A 19,450-nucleotide genomic window follows, 5' to 3' on the forward strand; every position below is an offset into this window, starting at 1 on the left:
ATATATAGAATATATAGAGAGAGAAAGAGAGAAAGAGAGAGAGGGAGGGAGGGAGGGAGGGAGGGAGGGAGAGAGAGAAACTGTATCCATTTAGGGACATAAAAGGAAAAGTTCTTTGGGCAAATATTAGAATACAACAGAAAATAAAAATATTAAATCTACAAGATACAGAAGTTCACCTTTTTATAAGACGCTTTTAAAATACTAAATACATGATTCTTTCATAATAATGAAAAACCTACCTCCTGTAATAAGGACACTTTGTTATGATTTTCACTTTTCTAAGTTTTCCTATATATACACACCTATCTTTAAATGTATATAACACTTATCCTAGCAGTAGGCTATATGTGGAATTGTAGAAACGAAAGTTAAGGGAGAAAAAAGGAAGGAAAAAAAAAACATAAGGGGGGGACAACAAAATGAAGACAGAAAACCTAAATATACCACTAAATTAACAAATTGATAAGCACAAAAGAAGAAAGTAACTAAAATATTATTCTGTACCTATCCATTGCTTCCACCCTTTTCACCTATAAAGCGAACTTTGCATTCTCTACACCTCACCGTCTCCAGCTGATACCAAATCTTTCCCTTTCCAAGCCATTTAAGATTGTTAAAATAATGATTTCCACCACTTCTGTTCCTCATTAGCACCTGTTTTCTCCTCATTCTTGAAATTTGACTTCTTCCAGCAAAACATTTTGAAATTATTGTTTTCCCATTAAATCCTTTTTTTTTGAGAACTCCCAAATGTCAAGTTTAGTAGCAATTTTTTAATATTCTTTTGACTGGGGTTACTTTCTACCTTTTTGCATACTCAGTCACCCTCTTCTTCCTGAAACTTCCTAGTTGCTTAGCTACTATGACACTGAACTGTTGCAGGTTTTCTCATACAGACCCCTCTCCTTTAATTTCTTCCCTGGCTCCTCTTCAGTTCCCTTTTCTGTCCAACATCGCCAGTTAAGTGTTTGTATCGCCCATGATTTCATACTCAAAGTTGTTCTTGTGACTAAAGATTCTTTCTTGAATAATCCTATCTGATTTCATATGTTCAATTATGTCTTATATGCTGATAATACCCAGCTTACCCTACCTAGCTTCAGTTCCCATCTTTCTCCTGAACTTCTTACAATTACTGTTGCACATCTGGTCCTCATTATTACAGAGATAACTAGATCCCAACAAGTCACGACAGAACTGTTATAACTGCTCCTGTCCTGGATGAATGTTTGCATTTGTACCACCAATAAATATCCTATCACAAGCGATTTCTCTTCTTTATCCCACATCCAGTTAGTCACCAAATTAGATGTAGAATATATAGAGCATACTGCGTGTAAAATATAAATTCTTCTTTGTTACATAGAGATCATTTTATACAAGCTTAATGTTTATAAATTTCTGATCTTATATTCATATATTAAAATAGAGTAGGCATTTATTTTAAAACTCTACTCATGTTACTGAGAAGGCTTTCAAGCAGCATTTTGAAAATTGAGATTTATGAACTTTAGAGTTCTGACATATTCTAATGTTTCCAAAAAATATTTCAAGATTAAATAAGCTTGTGAAACATTCAGTTATATAAATTAAAACTTTCTTTTCTATAAAACTCATCAAAGCCTTTATTTTGTTAACATGTGCCAAGATTTTCTAAGAGAAATATATCGTCTTTAGTATTTCATAAGCATTTTTGACCATGGAGCCCATTTATCTTAGTAAAACTATTAACATATTTGGAATAATCTTAATAACATTATTTGAAACGCCATTCTAAAAAATTTACAAAATAATAAACTATACTTAAGTGTAAATAATGTGATATTTTTAAGTAACATAAATCAAAATTGTTTTCATATTATTAGTTAATTTGCTGAAAATTACTTTCTAGTCTTTTCTAAATATATTGATTTATGAACAGCAAATTAAGATACTTTGAGTATGAAGAAAAGATGAGTTTGAAATCACTTTGCATGTTAAGTGTGATTCCCAATGGAGTCTATTTAAATCCTTCTGAGATACTCATCCTTAATATCACTAAGAATATGGGATTAGGCTGGAATAAATTAGTAAAATGATTAATTAAACTAGGAGTATTTATCATTATTAAAAAGTATTATCTCAGGGAATATAAAAAAACTATCTTTCTAAACTCATGCTTAATCTAGACTGAATTCAATATTCTCACTTTAGTATATTAAACTTCAGCTTCATTGTATAATAGACACTGTCGTTCTCAGAAGAATGTGATGCATTTTAGAAGAAGGCAAGTGAGGACTTCTGAATTCATGCTTCATCTTACTTATTCCTGAATCTTACAGAAAAAAAAAAAAATGATTATCTTGAGTCTTTGGGAATACTGGATTGAAGTAAAAGGTTCTCCCATAATTCAGTCAGTTTTGCATGATGTTCCAGTTCACATCCATGCTAAGTGATCTACACTTAAAGTTCCAAATAGATCACTTATCATTTTGGTGGGAAGGATGGAGTTGTCTGGATGACTGACTAGACATTATTTCTCTATACTCAGATCTTTTGTTCTGAGGATGTAGAACTATTGATTTGCTTTTGGGATAAAAGTCCATCTTACAACCACTTGTCAGAAAGTGCAGAATTAGCAGTCATATAACACAATATTTAGGAAGATTACAAGAAGTGGGGAATTCATTAAAAATCAGTACTTTCATGTAAAAAATTTTCTTATAACTTTTATTATAAAAAATGTCAAACATGTACAAAAATAAAATAGTATAAAAAATTCCCAAATACTCATACAAAATAACTCATGGTTAATTTTATTTCCTCTAACTCTCCAGCCCTTTCCCAGCCCTGATTGTTTTGAAGCAAATCCCAGACGTTTTATCATATTGTCTATAAATATTTTAATGTTTTTTCTAAAAGGTAGAGACTCATTTTAAAAATATAAACATAGTACCATTGTTTCACCTTTAAAAAATATAACAAAATGAAGCCAGGGTGTATGCTTCCCTAATTATATTATTAATGTATTTTTTTAATTTTAAAATTTGTTTTGATTCGAACTTTTTAAAAGTCCATAAGTATAAATGATTGATTTACCTCATGTTTTTTAATCTATCAGGTTCCATTCCTTTCACCTTTTTCCATGTTTCATTTTTCTTGTTCATTTTCTTTTAAAGACACTAGATTCTCAAGTATTCCACAGTCTTTTTGATTCTTTATATTACTTATAATTTATGCCATATTTTTGTATTTGTCATCACCTTCTTACTCAAATATTTCAATGAAGCAACAAAGTATACATTTTTATAACTACTTTTCAAGGCTCTCCTAGTACGGTCATTCCAAGACTATTTTTCCTACAGTGCATTTATATTGTACATATATGTAACCTAAATTTCAATATGTATGCTCACAGGATCCTCACTCTATCTAAGAACAAATGAGAACAAGACAAACATTAGCCTGTTCCATCTACCATGTCGCTCGATGAGGACACGCCCTGAGTGAACATGTATGTGAGACATGAATCTGTATTCTATTACTCTTGCTCCTGAGCGCCTCTCACAGGGGAAGTACTCTGTCCAAATGAAGATGATTCTTAGTATGTAATGATATGTGTAAACTGTAATTGGTAACTTGCACCCAATGATGAGAAGAGGTGCTAAGCAAGGAAGAATGGCAGAATATGCTACTTTGGCATAAGGATTATTCTTCAGCTAAAGGTATATGAAAAACAGCAAGTGCAAGAAAGGCACTCTGACCTCCCCAGAAGGCAGGAGACAAAACCTGCATATGAAAGCTGCCTTCTTATATCAGGAAAAAAAAAAAAAAAAAAACATTCTCATCACCAGAGTTGGGGAGTGGAGGCCAGCAGAATTCAATGCAAACAGACTTCGTTAAAATAACTCTTATCTTCTTTTAGTCTCACAAAATATTTTAGTTACCATTCCACAATTACCACTTTGTTCAGTCTAATATTTCAACATGCAGACCTAGCTACTTCTTTGCGTCTTCATTTTCTTGTGGGGGCAATCATATACATGTAAAAAGCAGTCTGTTTTTGCTTTTCTCTTATTAATATGTCTTATGTCAATTTACTTCTTAATCCCAATTGGAGAACCTCAAAGAATAGAAGTTTTGCCTCCCCTACAGTAGCCTATACTGTAAATCCAATCTGTTCTGGCCACAGTCAACCCACATCCCAGCTTAGCCTCAATCCTTAAAAACAGAGGTTTGAGATACAGAGGAAGAAGGGAAAAGAGTTTTTAGAAGAGCAGTGTATAGGGAGAAAGATTACTTCATCTTTTCTCACAACAAAACTGAGGGGAATGGAGTTCCATGAAAATTTCTTGTAGAGATAGGGAGAGAGGAGAACAGAAGGTCCTTTTTCTGGTTTCCAAGTCTGCTGTCTGCTTAAACATTAACCTTGCTGTGATAATTCTGTGCCTATATGAGCAAGAAAGAAGACAATGGGAAAGGATGACAGGGAATGGGAAAGCAACACTGTGGAGCAGTCAGTTCTCCCACCGCTGTGGAGACCCAAGGTGCTGTTTCTCCCAGAAGTCAATAAGACGCTGTAGAGAGAGCATGACCAGAGCCACCCACCAGCACCTCGTTCGAGTTGCCTGCCTCAGAGACCAAAGAGCCCTAGTGGGAAGAAAGCTGTGGAGATCACTCCCAATGACTAGTGCAGAAGGAAATGGAGAGGTCCATTATGGCCATCAGATGAATCCATACCTATGCCCCATAAGAGCAAATTAGAAGCCCATCCATCCTAGTGAGAAAAGTGGGAAGTATCAAGAGAAAATTGACTACTTAGTAGTCAATTGAATTTGTCTCTTTTCTTCTCCTTCCTCATCTCACCAGCACTTTGGGTAGAAAGAACTTAAAAAGGAGGAGCGGGTAATTTCAGATATAGAAAATGCCTCATTCTCTCTCTACCATATAACACTCCAGCAGTAGGTAGATCCCCAGTTCAAGTCTATGTGGAGATAATATTTTAAAAGAATGAAAGAAAAGTTTTCCATCGATGGAAGTGGATGTTAATTAGTCAATGATAGAAAATTATGGAATGTGACAGAGATGTTAATAATGACACTTTGACAGATCACAGTTGAAAGCAATGATTGTAGAAAGATAAATTCTTCATGTTTATGCCCCCACTGAGTTGAGACTACTTAATAAATCAGTTTTTCATGATTTTCATACCACATGGTCCCTAAACACAAGTCAAATCCTTCTGGGACTTAAGCAGAGAAAGAACAATCTGTCGCAGCTCTGGGAGTGCCAGACTTGCTGAGAATAATATATGTCCTGTCTCCAAGGTGGAAACATCTAAGGAAATTTTTAAGACTAATTTTGACCACCTGAAATTTTCTCCTTCATGCTTTGATAGACAATCAATTTATAAAAAGCAAATTTTCTATATAGTGCCAAATAGGCCCTCAACAAATGGGCTGGTTTTCTTACTGTTTCATTGATGATTACATAGCTCGATTCACCTTGAATTTCAACCTGGTGTAGGTTGACCAACTATCATGATTTTCCTGGAGCTGAAGGATTTCCAGGATGTGGGACTTTCAGATCTAAAATCGGGAAAGTCCTGGACAAACCAGGAAGCACTGATCACACATGTAGTTTTCCTGTCCTTCAAAGAGTGATGAAAGTGTCACCTCATCCACCTTCTTCTCTAAGACTGAGAGCACAGAAACATGCAGGGCCTTGATGTCTTACTAAAAGGACAAAAATGGAACAGCTTAATTTTTCCTACATTAAGTGTATTAGTTTCCTGTTGCCGATTTAACAAATTAACACAAATTTAGTGGCCTTAAACAACACAAACTTATTATCTTACTGTTCTGGAAGTCAGAAGTCCAAAATGGATCTCTCTAGGCTAAAGTCAAGGTGTTGGCAGGGCTGATTTTATCCTTCTGGAAGCTGTAGGGGAACTGTCACATTCCTTGGCTTGCGGCCTCGTATTACTCTAACTTATGCTTCCATCATCACAATTTCTCTGACTTTCCTGTCTTCTTTTTAATTTATAAGGGTGCTTTTGATTCCACTGGGCCAAACTGAATAATCCAGGATAATCTCCCCATCTAAAGATTGTTTTCTCAATCACAACTTTAAAATATCTTTTGTCATCTACAGTGACATATTTTCAGGTTCCAGGAATTAGGACATCTTTCAGAGCTATCATTCACTCTACAATGTTAAACATTAAAGAGATGCTTCAGACATGATTAATTTTATTTTAGGAATTTAACCCACATTTGTCTGCAACAACTCAAAATTTCTATAGGACTATATAAATTTAACACTAGAAAACACTACCTTTGTCATGATTTTGGTGATCAATTCTATTTGACTAATCTTTTGTCATGTATCTATCTCTGACTAGATATCTACTCCATCTTATAATGGGAAGATTCTGTCCCTAAGTCTTAAATTTTCATGAGAAGTAAACTGATAACATCTTACAATTTTACTTGCCTGAGACATAAAACTATAATACTTTCTCACAAAACACTCACAGCAGGAATTAGCTTAAAACTGAGACTCTCATATAATTCAGTATTGCCATAGTGAATATTTTCAACCTTTAATCTCAGCTATTTGATAAATTCTGGTTATATTCTAAAAAAAAAATGCATTTTTTTTACAATGACATACTTAGCCAATTGAAGATGCTCTTCTTCTTTCTTACCAGCAAACAATAACAGGTCAAATTAGCATGGTGTTCCTCTATCTCATCTTTACATTTAGAGCTGGAGTGATGAGAACTGAGTATCTTGGGGCAGAATTCACTATTATAGTACACCAGTCTTAAAACCCTATACAAATTCCAAAGACATAGGAGAGAATTATTACTTTCATGTGTTCTCTTTGCCCTTCATTCTTCTATTTATTCATTAAATAAACATTTACTGACCTCTTACCATGTGTAAGGTGTCTCAAACAAAACCCAAAATCTTTTCAAGGTAAGACTGAGTGATGATTAGAGCACAGGCTTTGAAGGTGGACAGATTTGGTTTCATATTCCTGACTAACTGAGCAAGTAAACTCGTCTCACTCTCCTAATTCATACAGTTGTTATGAGGTCTCAATTACATAATAATACAAATTATTAGCTCATTACATGGGATATCACTTAATTCTCGGTAGGACCTAATACAGTGCTAAGCAAACAATTCATAAGCAAAAGTCCTTATTGTTTTATTGAATTATATCATGTTGCTATTATATCTGTCTTAAAGGATCCTAGTGAGACTAGGTTTCTATTCAGATTTTAGTATAACTCTCTTAATTTATTTCTTACTGACAGTAATTTATAAACAGAATATCTGGTTGGTTAGAGATAAAGTTTTTATAATTTAATATTATTAAATACCTCAAGATTTTATTTAATAAAAAAATAGCTGGCTATATATTTCGAACTTCTCTGTTGAATTTCTAGAAGAAACATGCTCTCTATTCACAGGTCTTAGAGCATTTATGAGTTTGCCAGAATTATTTCAACTCCTAAATAAGGTAAAGCTTACTTGGTTCTGGATGCTTAGAGGTAGGGAGAAAGCTAAAATATGCCTCATAATATTTTAGATAAAAGTGAATATTTTTAAGTACAAAATATAGGTTTCTGCCATAAGCAAGGGGAAAAAAATCCAAGGACATTAAGACAGACAAACTGAAGTACCATAAGGGAAGGCCAAAAATAGCCAGAGAAAAGGGGATAATATGACTGTCCTACGGGAAGAACAGAACGAAAACTTGGGTAGAATCAGAGGAAAGAGCAAAGGAAAGATGACTTTTAATATGGTTTCTGTTTCTGCTGATTAGTTGATTCGTTTAATTATTTTCAAGTATGTGATTCCAAGTCTCAGTATTGGAGAACATACTCAGAACTAGAGACTCTATCATTTTCTTTCTGTCCCCAGTCAAGTCAATGTATGTAATGTATCATGAAGGCACATACCTTTGATGGTTGGCTTACTTTCCACATTGCTGCTGAGAGGAAATAGTGTTCTGGAAAAGAGTAAAAGCCCAAGGACTTCTGGTACCATATTTGAGCAGTCTGGATGGCTAGCTTACATAGCTCCTTATTCTGGCTCTGCCCAACCATAGGAAGAATATAGCACACAGTCAACAGATTCTTTAGGTACTTTTTGATAAATCCTGCAATTTTATGTTCATTAGTAAAAGTCACAGCAACCGATAAGTCTCTTTGAAACAGATCTACTCTATTCTATAAACTGAACAGAAGACAGGGATTCTGTAAAATCTTTCTGACACACTATTTTAAACCTAAGCCAGAATTTTTCAGAAACAATAAACATAATAATCAACAAATCAAGTTAAAGTAATTTAAGACCTTTATATACAGAATGTACATTGCTGAACAGTAATGATAAGAAATGAACTATATTATATCATATGAAAAAAATACAATAGGTTTAATTCCTAGATATAAAAAGTGTTAAGCCAATGAGATATAGAGAAAAACAAGAGATGAAGAGGAGGAGACTGCAAAGAATCCTGTTCTGAAGCATCATCATCCATCTGACAGCCAATGAAAAGGAGCAAAGTGCCTTGCTTAGGTTAGCAATAAAAAGCCCTCTTAATGTTAGTAACGTTCTGAGAAAGGCCACATGTTAATGGGCTAAACTAATTGGACCTGAGATGAGATTACAAGAGGTTGGAGTACAACTGCAAATATGAGAATCCCCAAAACTTCTTGAACACTGAGGCTTAGTTTTCCACCTAAGTTTGCCTAGAGGTTTGTAAACCCATTTACTTCACATGTGGGTTGTATGGCTCCATAAGAAGAAAATTTGGAATTAAGAAGGGGGAAGGTTAATGTTCTAGGCATGGTGACTTTCACAGTGTGGAATTCCTTAACAGACATTCTGGCAACTGTTATATCTTGCCTTCTTTACATCATCACTGGGAAATATCAAGCCCTAATCCTCAAAGTAGAAATGAGAGTCCATGATCAACGGGTTGAAGTAAAGTGATCTTTCTTAAAATACCCAGCCAGAGAAGTATCCTATTAAGCCCACTTGTCCACATGCCCCAATATTGATATTTTGCTTGAACCCACAAATCTTCAATGAAAACATATTAAGGTTTAAAAAAATCCACCTATTTTTACTCTCCTAATGTGGTTTGTGATGACCCAGTTGACACTATATCAGAAATCCTAAGAATAAATAGAAAGTAAGTAACTACTTGAAATCCAAACTTAAATATGAGCAATCACTTCTCTCTGAAAGTGTTAATTTTTTAGTGATATTTTTGTGACTTCTACCTGCTCAAATAAAGTTTTCATATTAAGTTTACAAGAAAATTTTTGTGGTAATAATCACATATTACAGCAACACTACCTCCTCCATTCACGTCATAGATGTGGGTAAAGTGACAAGTGCTCAGAGTGACTCAGTTAATGGTCTGTGGCCTTAAAATTCGTGAACTATAATCACCTCATTCATCATTCGCAAAAATAAAATTTTTATCTTCTATAACAGGAAATTAGGTGGCTAAAGGCTGGAAGCACAAATCCATCTTCAACTAATAAGGTATTAAGAAGCACAAGGGAACAGAACACTCACTTGCCCTAAACTAGGGACCCAGAGAAGTGGTAAGCTGCATGAAATATTCACCATCGGGACGTTCAAGGGAGGCAGATTCACAGCAGCAGCACAGGGGCTTTGTCAGGAATTGTTGAGAGATTGAAAGCATACTTAAGGGATTTATTAAAGCGATAGAGGCAACCGCGACTCCAGTTACCATGATTGCCGGGATTTTTATGACTATGTGTTTAATCTTCCTGTGCTGTAACAGATAAGTTATGCTTTCAGTTGATTTGTGTACAAAGAGTTTTCTCAATCTTTTCTAGTACTGTATAGGACTGAGGTATTGCTTTTTGGCTTGCTAAGTGACGCATTAATAGGACTGTCAGCAGCAAGATAGAACAGGCAATAAATATTAAGGTTTAATGTTACAATGATTTATGCTGCAGGTAATATTGGCCTAGATTATAAGGTATGATTATTATCTTTCATGATAAGAGATGATAGGAGAAACAGAATGTTAGCGAAGGTAACTTTCTAAATCTCTCTTATGAAAGAGATCTGTTTACAAGAATATATAAGGGTAAAATCTCGATTTTACAAACAGTAAAGGTGATTTAAATATACACTCAATAAAATATTGCTGTTCTTAGAATTTTTTTAAGGTTGGCACTGTTCCTTTAATACATGACCATCTCCTTCTAAGTATTACATAGAAAAACATGTTTATTTGGTGAATGTTTTATGCAAGATTGTTTTATACCACATTCTTGCAGGAACAACCAGCCTAAAAAGCAGTTAGACCACTCATCTCTATAGACACCAAGGTGACGGCAGGTTTATTTACAGAAAGACATGAGGTTCTAGCATCCTAGCCTGCCTGTCTGTATATGCTATTACTTTTTTGCCTAGTATATTATTTACCTTTTGCTGTGAAACAGATTACACTAAAATTTAGTTGCTTAAAACAATAAACTTTTTTTTTTTAAATTTTTTATGTGGGTAAAGTGACAAGTGCTCAGAGTGGGTCAGAAACGGCCACAATTTAGCCAGGCATCTCTGGCTCAAGGTTTCTCATGAGGTCCTAGTCAACCTAGAGGACATAGCTCTGTGCTCATCTGATGCTCAACTAGAATGGGAGATTCACTTCCAAGCCTACTTACATGGCTGTTGGCAGGCTTTAGCTCTTCCTGGAGTTTTAACTGAGGGCCTCAGTTCCTCACAATGCTTTTTGGTCTCCATGGGACTTCTTACAACATGGCACTTTTTAAGCCTAGTGCACAACATCTGACAGAGAGGAAGAGAGATGGAAAAAGAGAGCACTCAAGATGGTGCCACAGTCTTTATATAATCTGATTCTGAATGTGGTATTCTATCACTTCGATGGTATTCTATTATTCAGAAAACACTTGTTAAGTGTGGGCCAAGATTGCACCAGGATGTGAATGTCAGGGAGTAGGGATCATTCACAGCATCCTAGAGTCTGCCTGTCACATGTAGATCTCCACTCTACCTCATCATTTACTCTCAATGTATCCTTCAGGTTATGAGCTTGTAGTAAACAAACTTTAAAGTCTTTCAAGAGTCCACCTCACCCAAATATGCATCCCAAATTATTTGGGACAGTACACAAAACTCCATATTGGAGAGATTCCTTGAAGTTGAACCTAGTATCTACGAAACAATTTTTTAATGTGTATTAGGTATAGATAAATATATTGTGTCTTGGATTTCCAATTAGTTATAATGCCAAACTTTCTGTTCCATTTTCCATATAAGTATTCACACTTGCAATCATCTGATTCTATTTTGGGTTTGAAAATATACTCCGCACAGATATACTTTAGAAATGACAAAGCCATAATCACATTAGAATGGTGAAGGTCCTTATTAAAAATGCCTTAAGTTTAATTTGTAGATAATTACTCTAAAATATATGAAATATAAATAGACTATAATAGTTGGTGTTCATGGTTAATAAGGATTCGGCAAGTATAGTATCCTTTTCTTCTGGAAGATTTGTGTGACAAAGGAAGGTGATGACTTCTTATATGGCATTAAACAAAGTTTGGGGGAAACTATAATGCAGAAAAGCCATTCCTCAGTTTTGTCTCTCAAATTTTTGTATAAATACTTCTAAATAAAAGAAATCCTCACCTACGAAGCACCTTTTGTTTGTATATGCATTTATTGTTCTCTTCGTTGGGCGACCACTAATATACACATCAATGATTAACACTAAGGTTGCTCTGTTAATTTGTGTAAGGGATTAGATGGTGAGTTAGACTATTTCTTTGTTTCTAGAACAATAAGGTAGAGGCTATTGCATTTTTCCAGTTACATGGTTCCTTTCAGGGCAAACTGGAGATGGATAAGAATGTAGAATCTTGCCTGTTAGGTGTAAAAAAGATGCTACTTAATTATGTATTTCATTATAGAAAATCCTCTATTCACTTCAACTTGCTATAGATTTAATGCATTTATCTGAATCTCAGTGTTTATTTTCATAGAAACTAAATACACATATTTATACACTGATATCTATATCCATATCTGTATCTATATCTATACCTAGCCACATATATCCCTAATGACACAGGCCTAGGACATCATTAAGACATTAAAATGGTACAATTCCATGACAGAAAAAAAAAAAAAAAGAGGTTTGGTGCGTGCATTTTTAAAAAATAGAATTTTTCTATCCTGTACTTGAAGCCATATGTTGATAAGTTTTACATCAATACAGAAATTCTGTACCTAGAAGAGAAAGAGCCACATAAAAACACATTTTCATGCTAAATGAATAATAAATTATAGGTTACATGTTTCTTTAATTTTAGAAGATGCATAATTTAAAAATGATAAATAATTAACATATCAAAGCATTCTAATTTAACTGATGCACAAGAACATCTAAGACATAAAGTATCCTGCTTGTGCTTAAAATGCATCTTCATAGTAGAGAAATACAGCAGCTTTTTATTACTAACGATTATGCTTTCCAAAGGGAAATTTCAGTTTATCACTTTAAAATATTAGGAAACGTCAAAAAGTTCTATTTTTTTTATATGGGATATGTAAGTACGTAGCAGTAGAGGACAGAAAGAAAAGCATAATTAGCAGTGTGCTATTAAAAACCAACATTTAACTTGGCCTACTTTGCTGAGACATGATTTCTAAATGGCATTTTCATTTTCATTTCCACACATGTCCCTCCTTCACTCTGAGCCTACTCCATAAACACGAAAAAAAAAAAAATCTTTGCTTTGTAATCATCAATTTAGTAAGTACTAAAACAGTGTTCTATGGATCTGCTGTGGAGTGAGAATAACAATATATTTGCTTATATTTAAGCTGGTGACAGTCTACAGAAAGTTTTCTGTGTGTGTGTGCTTTAACTGAGGCTGAAGGCCAGCTAGTTAGAAAGCAACTAGGATCTCAGAATACTGTTTTCAGGTGCAAATTAACATTGATTTACCTTGTACTCTGGAAAAAAATCTCTATACTGCTCCGAAATATAAATTGCTATCATTATCATCCATATTGATTTTTTTTAGATTAAAGTAATGATTATGAAATAGTTTTTTTTTTTTTAACCTAAGTTGAAATGTTGGATGGTTCTATACTTCAAAAAAGAATAGGCATCGTAAATAATAATTAATTTCAAAAAGTCCTTATTGAAAATAACCGTGTACAACATAATGTGAATGAGAGTCAAAAGCACAATAAAACAGAAGCCATCAGACACACTTATAGAGACTTAGATCTACTGCATACAAATGTGGACACAACATTTCAATTCATTAGGGTAAAAACCAAGGAGCACAATTTCTGGATCATGTGATAAGAGTATGGTTAATTTTGTAAGAAGTTGCCAAACTGCCCTTTAAAGTGGTTGTACCGTTTTGCATTCCCACCCACAATGAATGCAGGCTCCTATTGTTCCACATCCTTGCTAGCATTTGATACTGTCAGTGTTTTGAATGTCCACCATTCTAAGAGGTATGTGGTTTTATCTCATTATTACTTTAATTTGCAACTCCTTGATGACATATAGTGTGGAGCATCTTTTCATATGCTTATTGCCATCCATATCTTCTTTGGAAATGACTTTTGCCAATTTTTTCTTTCTCGTTGTTCAATTTTAATAGTTCTTTGTATATTTTGAATAAAAAATTCTCATATATGTTTTTCACAAATATTTTCTCCTAGTCTATGGCTTGTCTTCTCATTCACCTGACAGTGTCTTTCATAGAGCAGTGGCTTTGGCGTTGTATATAAAAATTAATCGCTAAACTCAAGGCCATCAGATTTTTATCTATGTTATCTTCTAGGAGTTTTATATTTTTTCATTGTACATTTAAGTCTATGATTTGTCCTATGTTAATTCTGTGAAGAATATAAAATCTGTGTCTAGATTTTTATTTTTGCATGTAGATATCCAGTTGTCTCAATGTCATTTGTTGAAAAGACTATCATTTCTCCAACGTATCATGTGCCTTTGCTCCTTCATCAAAGTTCAGTTGACTGTATTTGCATGGGTCTATTTTGGGCTCTCTATTCTGTTTCATTGATTCATTCGTCTATTTTTTCATTAACACCACACTGCCTTGATCATTGTTGCTTTATATAGTAAGTCTTGAAGTCAGGTAGTCTCAGTCTTCCAATTTTGTTCTTCAAAAAATTTTCTTGGCTATTCTAGGTCTTCTGCCTCTCCATATAAATTTTATAAGCAGATTGTTGATATTCATAAAATAATTTGCTGGGATTGCACTGACTCTATAGACCATGTTGGAAAAAACTGACCATGAATATGGACTATTTCTCTATTTATTTAATTCTTTAATTTCTTTTATCAAGTTTTGTGTTTTCGGCTTATAGCTCGTATACATATATATTTTTAATATTTCATTTTATTAAGTATTTCATTTGTGAAAATTCTAATATAAATTGTGTTTTTAATTTCAAATTCTACTTGTTCACTGCTGGTGTACAGGGAAGCAATTTACTTCCTATACTACCTTTGTATCCTGAAATCGTGCTATAATTACTTATGAGTTCCAGGAGTTTTTTGCTCTATTTTTTTTTTCATATTTTTTCATATAATCAATTATTATCTGCAAAGAATGACTGTTTTATTTCTTCCTTCCCAATCTGTATACCCTTTATTTTTCTTGTCTGATTGATTTAGTTAGTACTTCCAGTATAATATTAAAAAGGGTTTGTGAGAAAGGACATCCTCACTGTTTTCCTGATCTTAGAGAAAAATTTTCTAGTTTCTCGTCATTAAGTATGATGTTAGCTGTATATTTTGGGGCGGGGGGAGGGGCGTAGATGTTCTCTATAAAATTGTGTAAGTTCTCCTCTCAAAGTAACTAAATTTTAAACTTTGACACGAATAAATAGAAAATAAGATATGAGCAGTAATAAACATGTTTAACAGTTCAAAGAAGAAATGCTAAAAAATCTCTTTATCTAAAACATCTTGGAGGGAAGTGTGCAAACTGGAATTAGAAAATATTTAAATGGATTTTGCTTCCAAAAACTCTGATTTACTTTCATATACATTAAAAATCAATAAGTAATATTGCATCCCTATTTATGAAGCCTAAAATAGCAGGAATTTTAGAGCTGGAAATATCTAAATTACTATCATGTTTATTTGTCTTATATTGTAAGCAATAGTGCTATTTGCATAAGAGTTATTGAGTATATGCTCAGTGCTACAGTAAGACCCAGAAAGATGAATAAAGTAATTTCTACCTTCAGATGATATGAGGATGTGTCTACAAAAATAACATATAATAATAATTAATGAAGGCAAAGAAGGATGTAATATAATAGGCAGAAAGAGATTAGTGATATCTAGACTCAATAGTCTAAGCAGACCTTTGCTCTTCAAGTGTGTTTTTCATTTAAAAACTCTCATTGCATAGTATCATTGGAAGAAATCCTTGCTAGATGGAGGTGGGGGGTGGGTAAACAGATCTAATTAAAAGAGTACATTCTCTAATTAGCTCCCAAGCAATAAAGCCACATGTTTAATTCTAGGTGGATAATGTTTCATATAAAAGATTTGTTTGTTTTTTTTTTCTACTTTATTTCAAAATAATTCAACAAACTTGTACTTCTCCAGAAGAAGGTATCACACTAAGTACTTACTAAAAAGCTATTTTTATGGATATCTACTAGAAAGCTCAGCCACATACCCATTATACCAGTTCCTATCAGAAAAGATCACAGAATATTTCAATATCTACACGATGGAAACTAGGAGTCATTTTTATAATCTCTTTCTATACTAGTCCCCCAAATTTTTATTCATCCACCTTTAAATTGCTGCATACTTCTGCCAGATTCTCCGCTCAGCTGCTCCTTTGATCTCCCATCTGTTCATTTCTTTCTTTCTGATTGAAGAAACACATAATATTTGTGGCTATGCATTCCACTGAGAAGGCACAAGGCAAAAGACGGATGTGTATGAATGAAAAGATTTCAACTTAAAGTGTCTTTTTTTTGAAAATACTTGAAATCATGTTGGTTTGATTTTCTAGGAAAAAGAGAATGACCAGATGCCATATTTTAAGAGACTGTCTTATTTTTAACCCCTCTGCTACAGTGTTCCAAAGACTTCAAAACACCTTGAAAAGGACAGCACTGTTTAGCAGATGAAAATGCTTTTTAATACCCTCCAATGGCTTCCTTTTTCACCTGGAATAAAAATCTAAAGTTTTATCATAGCCTAAAAATTCTGTGTGAGTCAGCATCACTTGCCTCTTTTGTTCACAATTCTCCAAACATACTGGCCTGTTTCAGTTTTCTGAACAGACTATACTCATTCTTAGCTTGAGATTCTCCTCCACAATTTTATTTGCCTGAAATGGCAAATAAAATTGTGGAGGAGATAAAAGGATGAGAAGGAGTCAGCCCACTCTCTTTGGGCTGACTCCTTCTCATCCCTTAGGTCTTAGCTTAGGTATCACCTTCGCTTTTCCTCTCTCTCTAAAATAAGTTTTCCCTGGTTATTGTATTGAGAAAGAAATGTAGTGTGATGACTAGAAACATAAGCTCTGTATTAAAATAACAGTATTAACATCTATTCTACCATCAATAATTGTGGTTGTGAGCAACATAGTTTTTTCTATGCCTCACTTTCACAATTTATAAAATGGAGATGATAATAAAGCTTCAAAGGGCTGTTGGGTTAAATAAGATAATAAAGTAAAGCATTTAGAACAGTGACTAGAACAAGAGAAACATCCAAAAATGTTTAGTATCAGTATCTTAGCACCATGTTTATTTCTTCCAATTTTCTATTACTACATGGATTTCTTTTTCAAATTAAAATTTCATCTTCCTACCATGCAACTTTTTAAGGTTTCTGAGAGCAAGGATTGCATTGATTTTGTTTCATCCTTGTTTCTCCAACACTATTAAAGTGCCTGACATATAATAGAGTTCAATGACTGTTTACTGAATGATTAAATGGGTAACAGATATATGGGGGAATTAATGAAATACTCTGCCCATGAATGGGTCAAACTGGTAAGTATACCCTCTCCTTCTCCTTTAGCAATCAAACTTTTATGTTAAAAACTAGCATTATTACTCCTTAGAATTTAGGAAATTACTCACTGCTAACTAATGTGATGGCTTCTGTAATGCAACCAGCTTTTCTGTGGCATTAATAAAACATGTTTCTCTGTCCCCAAATACTGAGCCATCTCTTTACTCAATGCTGCCAAGGGAAAGGGCAAAACCCATGTTCCAAGGCAAGGAATCTCAAAATGACACTACACAATATTACCTTTAAAGAAAGGAAAAGGTCGTCTTTCCAAGATGTGGGTAGTTCATAATTTAGAAAATGAAAACAGCTGGACCACAGATGTAAATGGCAGGGAGTATGTGCTGGCATTTACGTGTTCCTTTCTTGCCACTTTTAGCAACGTTTTATAAAAGTGATAGAGTAGAATAAACCATTCTGAAAACAGAACTAGAAGAAAATTCTGCTATCTGCTCCTTTCCTGAAATCTATGTTGACTAAATGTCTTACAGCTAGGAGCCTTAAATGGCTGAAAAACCTACTGCTCTGGACTATAAGGTTAAATAATAGTGTGTTGTAGCTTTAAAAATGTACATACTGTTAGCTGGAGACAGAGCTGGGATCCAGCCTTCTGGTAAGGACAAGACGAGGCTGTTGCTTTCTCACTCAAGCCATTGTTCTTAGGGTCGATAGTTTAGGAAAAAAGCTTAGGAGTGATACTTTTGACTTAAAGAATAATTCTCAGAGAACAAAAACTAATGCTGAACACAGTAATTAAAAGCTTATAAAATAAGAAGTAAATGATAAGAGCTTCCAGATTTAAAACTATGTCAAAACAAGATTTTGGTGTGATTACCGAGGAACTAACTGGAACCAAACAGACTGGAAATCTACTAAGTTTTTGGAAGGAAATTTATTGAAAAAAAGAAAAGAGAAGGAGAAGACAATGCAAGTCTTGATATAAACTTATAAAAATCCATTCTTCACCTTTAGACCGGAAGCAATGAGCAGTAAACTGTTCCACCTCGAGCGAGACTCTACAGGACCTAAATCTAGCCATGGAAGATCACAGATAATAGCCTCACAGAGGGCAGAACCAAAGCTGCCACATAGACTAAAGATTTTTCTAGAACAGAGAAATTGCAATTTAATTGTTTATAAGGACAACGATTGCTTAGTGTTTTCCATTTTCCAAAGGAGCATTTTTATTTTGTTGTAGTGGTTTTTCTCCACCATTGTATCTCAGTGTGTTGGGTTCTATGTAGCTCATGAGACTATTAGACATACTGTCTGACCCCGATAGGGAAGATCATACATCAAAGTCGTGTCTTGGAATTTGTGGGAATGCAGTGACTGCATGACACTTTAGAATGGTCCCTCTTGAGGAGTGATATGTATGCTATATACGTGTGGATATTAAAATATAAATGTAAGTCATTCAGTGGATATTCCAAAGAAGCTTTTTTAAAAGACTGCTTCTGCTGAAATTTGTCCCTAATATTCTCTCCCAATCAGGAGTCTAACATATGGATAAAATGGTAACTGTGCAGGTGAAAGCCAGTGATATTAAAACAAAATGTTTGAAGTCAGTCACTCTTATTACTTATTTTTTGATGTTTAGGTTTTCTGAAAGAAAAACAAACCCCTGCATAACGTAAGGCACTATTATTCTAGGTCTCTGCCCTAGTGCCCAAATGCAGTTCCTAAATGCATCAGTAGGCTTGAGAAAGACTTTATGAACCACTGTTTTAAACGTCTGAAAATTATACAACTCCATGATCTTTCTAGCACTTTTCCGGAGTTGAGAGGTTAGTTAACTAACATATAAGTATCATCATCATCTAGAGGAATGTCAGTAAGAACAATGTTCACTAGCTTTACATACATTACAAGAATGTTACCATCTTAGCTATTATATCACACACTAATAATTTTAAGAGGCTTGGTCTCTGATTATGCTTTTAAACAAAATCTTGGTCTTCTGGGTTATAGCTTAATGAATGAGTATTCACTGTGTAAATGAGTGCTTATTGTACCTATACATATGCTCAGACATATATAAACACACGTGTCTCTGAAAATGTTTGAGTGCAAATACAAATTTGACAATTTGTTACAGCTCCATTTGCTTTAGCAGGAACTTTTCTGAACCTACGATCTCACAAATTAAATAAATTTATTAAACTGTCACAGCAAGTTTAGTTTCTAAAGAAATGACAGGCTTGATTAGTAAGTATGCCCTTTATCTATAAGGTTCTTATTTGTCTACCATTTCACAGCAAGCAATTCTGATGAATAGCACAATTAACCTTTTTGTTATTAAAACAATTAATTGCAAAAATTAAAGACATGACAG

Source organism: Pteropus vampyrus, unplaced genomic scaffold, assembly GCF_000151845.1.
Source record: "Pteropus vampyrus isolate Shadow unplaced genomic scaffold, Pvam_2.0 Scaffold30, whole genome shotgun sequence".
NCBI lineage: Eukaryota > Metazoa > Chordata > Mammalia > Chiroptera > Pteropodidae > Pteropus > Pteropus vampyrus.